This window comes from Lolium perenne, chromosome 5 (genome assembly GCF_019359855.2).
Source record: "Lolium perenne isolate Kyuss_39 chromosome 5, Kyuss_2.0, whole genome shotgun sequence".
Taxonomy (NCBI): Eukaryota; Viridiplantae; Streptophyta; class Magnoliopsida; order Poales; family Poaceae; genus Lolium; species Lolium perenne.
The window spans coordinates 202,572,503-202,579,487 of NC_067248.2; positions in this window are offsets into that span (position 1 = coordinate 202,572,503).

Below are 6,985 nucleotides of genomic sequence, written 5' to 3' on the forward strand. Positions count from 1 at the left end.
TACTACTATTAGACTGGGTCCAGAGTTTGTACTAGGTAATTTGCTAAGTGTTTGGCGAATTAGCAAAAAAAAAAATCAACAGCGAATTAGCTATCTTGATTTGGGGTTGCTCTGTGCTTCGGTTTGCTGATTCCACCATGACCAGATTCCGTTGATATGATTTGACACCCGAGTTCATGAGATAAAAGCATGGAACCTTGTGAAGATAGTGGACTTGGTAAAAAAAATATGTAAGAACTCTACAATCGCTGTGTTGAAAATCACTGCCATCTATGAATGCATAGGACTTTATAGATATGTTATATGTACTCTATAAGACAAAAAAGTAGAACTCTTCACATCACTATGTAGAGAATCTTTGCAATTTATGGATAAGCACATAACTTTTTTTTGAAACACACAGGACTTTATGTGTATGTCATATGTACTTTGTAAGAAAAATTAGAAGATCTCTACAATCAGCAATGTTTTTTTTTTCTAGAAGAACATATGAGTCTAATATTAAAAAACAGAGTACATCCAACGTGCACACACCAGAAGATTCCAAAAGTACATGAACAGCCCCTTGGAAAAAATCACAGACAACCTTCACGAAAATCAAGAAAAGCAATCAGATCCTTGACGTTGCTGTGCAAGCGAACTCTCTCCAGGTCCGGCTCCTCTTCCACGCCGGGAGGAGCCACCGGAGCTAACCACCCCTCTTGCCCAGACCATAAACCAAAAGGGAGGTAGGTGGCTACCGGAAGCAACCCCGAACACCAAGCGGAACAGGCCGGACTGCCGTCGCTGCCCACTGACTACTGTACAGGCCTCCAGAATTTCGTCAATGGCGACGGAATCCAGCGCCATCGAAGCGAGGCAGGAGCTCGAGGACAGAAGCCCAAAGCGTGGCCACCGCTGCCGCCTCGCTAGCCATGCCCGAGAGCACCAAAAGGGCCGTTCCCAGGGCCGGACCAGCTCCTCGACGCCGCCGGCAAAGGCGCCACCGAGGTGGGGTAGGAGCTGCCGAAACTTACTCGATGCGGCGGCGCTGCCACCACCAAATCGCTGGAAGACCTAACTCTCCCTCTCTCAACCGCCACCGAAGCAGCAAACCGCGGCCTGGCCTTGGCCGGAGGCGGAGCGGGGGAATCGAGCAAATATTCTTCGCGAATTTTTTTTAAATAATACGAATTTTTTATATAATTCCAGAAATAGCGCGCGATTTCAAAAAATTCCAAAAGTGTGACCCAGTCGGTTAGCTACTGACCGATCGGTCAGTAGCCGGCCGATTACAAGTCGGCTGCTCAGCCCCTGGCGGCCCAAAAGTAATTGGTCGATAGCTGACCAATTGGTCAGCTACTGACCAATTGGCCAGCCACCCCTACATGGATTTAGTTTACGTTTATTACGAGAGATATCTGCTGGCACTTCTCCCCATTATTTTCCCGCCATATCTTCTCCCGCTCCCGTTCACACCGCTGTATTTCCCTCCCGCCAAATTTATCCCGCCACCCTTCCCGCCACTTCTTCCCGCCACCATCTCCCGCCAAATTTATCCCGCCACCCTTCCCGCCACTTCTTCCCGCCACCATCTCCCGCCAAATTTATCCCGCCACCATCTCCCGCCAAATTTATCCCGCCACCATCTCTCGCTATATTTTCCCGCCACGCTCTCGGATTTTTCCCTATAAAAGCAAGCATCGACACTCATCGCTGCACAAGTGCTTCTATCTCTCTATTTTTTCTGTTGGCTCACCCTTAGCCATCATGAGTGTGCCGTGCTCTGACCAGGAGTTAAGGCCGGTGAAGGCGAAGGCTGCAAGTTTGCCCCCGGGTGTGACTGCGGAGCGGTGTTGGTGCGGCCGTCTTGTTAAGGTTAAGCAGGTGGAGGATTTCTCCGATTCGTTCGGCATGAAATTTTTCATGTGTGCGAGCTATGAGCATGATCCACCCTGTAGTTCAGCTTCGTCGTCCACCAGGCCGCCGGGAAGATGTGAGCGGGAAAAATTAGGCGGGAAAAAGTGGCGGCAGATTTGGGCGGGAATAAATGGCGGGAAGATTGAGCGGGAAAAATTGGGCGGGAAAAATTGGCGGGAAACAAACGAGCCAAAATTTCTGACACAACATTTTTGCGGCAAATTCATTTCACATTAGTACTAAAACTGAAATTAAGATACATTGCAGCTGAATTTAAAATACGGCTTATCACTACAACAGAATTTAAGATACAACGACAAACTATAACTGAAATTAAGATACATAACCAGTAGGTCACATCACTCTACTTTCCCTGCGTCCACCGTGGCCATTTTCCAGACTTGTCGCCGCGTTCTTCTGCCACTTGCGCCTCAGCAGCTCTTTCCCTTAGTCTCTTTCTCTCCGCTTCACGAGCCTCCTTACGCACATCTTCCTCTGCAAACCTACGTGCAGCCTCATCATCCATCCTCTTCTGATTCACCTCGCGATTACGAGCTTGTTCCGCCCTTAGTTTCTGTATCTGCCTCTCTCGCTCTGCCTTTTCATTTGCACGAACCTTTTCTCTACGCTCCTCCTCAAAGAACGTTGCCCACGCACGCCGGTGTTTCTCCTCAACCTCCTGGCGCGCCCAATCTGGCTGCTCCGTGTCTATCCAGTGAAACCATTTGCATAGGGGCGGGGAGGCGCAACACAAATAGTAACATTAAATCACATTCATAAATAAATTTATGCCTACATAAAATTATGTCGAAACATACCGGCGGCCTGGTGGACGACGAAGCTGAACTACGGGGTGGATCATGCTCATAGCTCGCACACATAAAAAATTTCATGCCGAACTGGTCGGAGAAATCCTCCACCTGCTTAACCTTAGCAAGACGGCCGCACCAACACCGCTCCGCAGTCACACCCGGGGGAAAACTTGCAGCCTTCGCCTTCACCGGCCTAAACTCCTGGTCAGAGCACGGCACACTCATGACGGCTAAGGGTGAGCCAACAGAAAAAAAAAGAGATAGTAGCACTTATGCTGCTATGAGTGTCGATGCCTGCTTTTATAGGAAAAATTCCGAGAGCGTGGCGAGAAAATATAGCGGGAGATGGTGGCGGGAGATGGTGGCGGGAAGGAATGGCGGGAAGAAGTGGCGAGAAGGGTGGCGACAAGGGCAGGAGGGAAACACGGCGGTGTGAACGGGAGAGGGAGAAGATATGGCCAGAAAATAATGGGGGAGAAGTGCCAATAATAAACCTAAAAATCCATGCAGTGGTCGGTCGGTAGCTGACCAATTGGTTGGTAGCTGACCAATTGACCAACTACTTCTGCCCTCTGACAAGCAGCAGCAGCCGACTGCCAGTCGGACTACTAGTGACCGATCGGTCAGCTGCTGACCGACCGGGTCACACTTTTGGAATTTTTTGAAATCGCACGCTATTTCTGGAATTATATAAAAAATTCGTATTATTTAAAAAAAATTCGCAATATTCTTCTACACCCAGCTCAGACAGGGGCATGTGCTGGCCTGAGCGCCCTGTGCGGGGTCCGGCCCCACCCAAAGAGAATCTTCCGTGAATACGTATGTCCAAAAAAGCTGCTATACTCTCAATACCCAGATATACAGACACATGCATGCAGTTTGGTCAACAGCTGACTCGAATCCCTAAATGACAGCAACGGCTGGGATATCACCTATGCCCGAGATCAGCTTCAAAATCTGCGCGTTGCTTGACCCTCCTTGAAGGCAACACCAAAGTCCGTTCTTCAAGTCCTGCTGTGCCTTTTGTACAAGGTAGAAACGTTCTTACAAGATCAAGAAAGTCCTATTGTACCCCCGCAAAAAAAGGTCATGTTGTGCCTATGAAGACTGCTATTTTTTCGATAAAGGAAATATATTAATATCAATAGATACCAATTATTTCCAGCCTCTTCAACAACGAATACCCTAATGGTAGTACGGATGCACACAGCCAAAAATGAAAAATAAAACTAAGAAAAAGAAGTCCCGCTACGGTACTCCAGTCCTAGCAACAACAGTACAACCACCACCAAGACAGCACCTGAAATCCAGGCTCTCCACCAGCGACGCCTCCAACAAGGGAACGATGCACAACCGCCGTCGTCGCCTGATCAAAAGATCTTAGGTTTTCACCCTGCAGATAGTCCCCGCTCTCAAAATAATGTCTTCAACAAGACCATTGCCAGGCACAACCAATTAAGGCTAGACCTTGGATTTTCACCCTGAAAAGTAGGACTCTGAACTTCACATGTGCTGCTGCCCCCACTTACATAATGTTGTTACAAGACACAGAATACCAAGCAAATCCTTCAACAACACCACAACTCGATCCTCCACTGCGCTAGTCCTCCAATCTGGCCTTCAAAAAATTCTCCGTCTCTGATACAACATGGACCAGAATGTCATCTGCTGGCAACACAGAACAGAGCTTCGTGTCGCTCCCTCCGGAACCAAACGGTCGGAATAAAAGCATGGGTGCGCATGACCGAATACCTCCCAAACTAGCAAACTCCAGGCACGAACACTGTTACATTTTCTAGTGGAGCCTTCCGGAACTCAACGTCCAGCCAAAATATAGACGGACATGCATAAGGAAGATCTTCGTCCTGGCGCGCGAGAGATCCGAGGACCACCACTTTTATTCAGGACAAACGAGCAACCTCACGCAACCCACCGGAAACATGCCCACATAGGTGCTGCTGAGAAGCACCAACTTGCCGCCGTCCAGCACATCATCGGTTTACGTCATGGGCGCCGCCAAGAGCTCAAAGGCCGATCTAGCAGCTTCACCCCGACCTCCCGGATCTTGATGGCAACATGCGGCAACACTTTAGACTGCTTCCACTCACCAAGGCAAACATGTGACGCCAGGTGCCAGGACACCTTGAGAATTTGTTCAACGTCTGACTTGGGTCCTTGATGCAGTCGACCAGGATGACGGCGCGGGATCCAACAGATGGCCAACCTCGTCCAATTCCTGGTCGCTACATCTCCCGGCGACGCTGCCTCGATCCCTCCAGAGAACTGCTCCTTGCTGCGTGCGCGCAACCAATTTCGGCATGGTGCGCCGCCAAGCCATGCAGCCTCTCGATCCGCTAAAAGTACTTGCCTTCAAGGTCCTTGCTGCGCCGCGCGAGAACTCAAGTGCCCACGGGCCTGAAGAGGACGGCGAAGGCAGGATGCCGCCGCCGCCGTGGCGGAGCCACCGGCGACGGCGGCGTGGTAGCAACTATCAAGAAATATCTGCTTATCATAGGCCAAGCTGGCTCACGATCACTCATCTACCAGATGGGCGCCAAGGATGATGATAGAAAGCTTCTAAAGCGGCGTTATTTTGCAGATGACTGTGATCATTATTGGCACCTTTCAGAGTGTGGCTCTAACATACACCAAATACGCTCGTATTGTAACCTCTAAGTTCGTATGGCAGCGGACACCTCTTTTCGAACGGATGGGATGATCTGGACGTAGTATACTAGTATGACACCGGACACACCTCTTTTAGGTGCAATTAGTTGTATTTTGGTGGTGGTAAAACATATATTTCTCTAGAGGCCATGCATGTAATGGCTGGTAGCCTTGGATAAATTATCCCAAACATTTGCTACCTCGATCTAAAGGGCGTGTACTAGCGTTTGCTCGTTCTTTGGAATAACTATTGTTGCAGTAGTAGTATCTAAGGTGGTTCATCACAGACATATTTATCTGTGAGAACAGAGCATTGTTTTTGTTGCCAAATACTAGTGTTGGAGATAACTTGTTGTCAATCAAATGAATAATGTGTTGTTCACAAATGTCTTTGATCTGAACTTTTACATACTGCTGGAGTATATCCTTGCTTTATGTTGTTGGACCAAACTTACCAAGGGGTGGATGAGTTCTGAGCAGATGCGTCGGCCGCCACTAACGAATGACAAGCCATAGCCCTAGCCGCCGTTTTCACAACATCCGTCGGTGGGCACGTACACAGTGACCCCCTATTGCAGGTGAGGGGGCGTCGAAGTCCACAACAAGGTTGTTTTGCTGCTGCTGGGAGGCATTGTCGGAGAGCACAGTGAACTCCTGATGCAGGGGGCCGTCGGAGTCCACGACAAGCTTGCCGTGCTTCTGCTGGGACTTGGGAGGCATCGTCGGAAAGCTCGGTGACCCGGGTGGGCGTTGGAGTCCACGGCAAACTCGTCGTGATGCTGCTGCATATGTTGGACGGTCATATAGGAGGCCACGGCTTGTTCCTGTAGCTAGGGGAGTAGTCCTGCCACACTTTTGATGGGGATTTAAGATGCGGTAGATGTTGAGAATGACCAACTAGTATTCATTGTGGGCCAAAGGCCAGTACATGTACATATGATACAATATGCAGGGAAGCCCCTCATACACTGGGATATACAGTAAAGGGGTATATACATCACTAACACCCCCCCCCCCCCCTTAAACTCATGGAGGATCAACAACACTGAGTTTAGAGAGAAAGAACCCATGTTGTGCTCTAGTCTAGACCTTCGTGAAGAAGTCAACAAGCTGTAGCCCGGAAGGCACATACTGTAGAGCCATAACCTGATCCTGCACAACATTACATACATAGAAGGCATGAACGCCAATGTGTTCGGTGAGCTCGTGCTTCACCGGATCACGCGCAATGCTGATGGCACCAGTTTTGTCAGATAAGAGAGGAGTCGGTGCATCAGCAGAAACACCAAAGTCCACCAATAACCAGCGTAACCAAGTCACTTCTGCCATCACGAGAGCCATCGCTCGCAACTCAGCCTCGACACTCGAACGAGAGATTGCAACCTTGAAAGGACACGGATGTCGCCTAGAGGGGGGGGGGTGAATAGGCGATTTAAAACTTTTACGAGATGGGCTTAACAAATGCGGAATAAAACTAGCGTTTACTTTGTCAAGCCCAAAGCCTATATACTATGGTTCACCTATGTGCACCAACAACTTATTCTAAGCAAGAGTTCACCTATGTGCACCAACAACTTATGCTAAGCAATACAAGCAAGTATGTGATA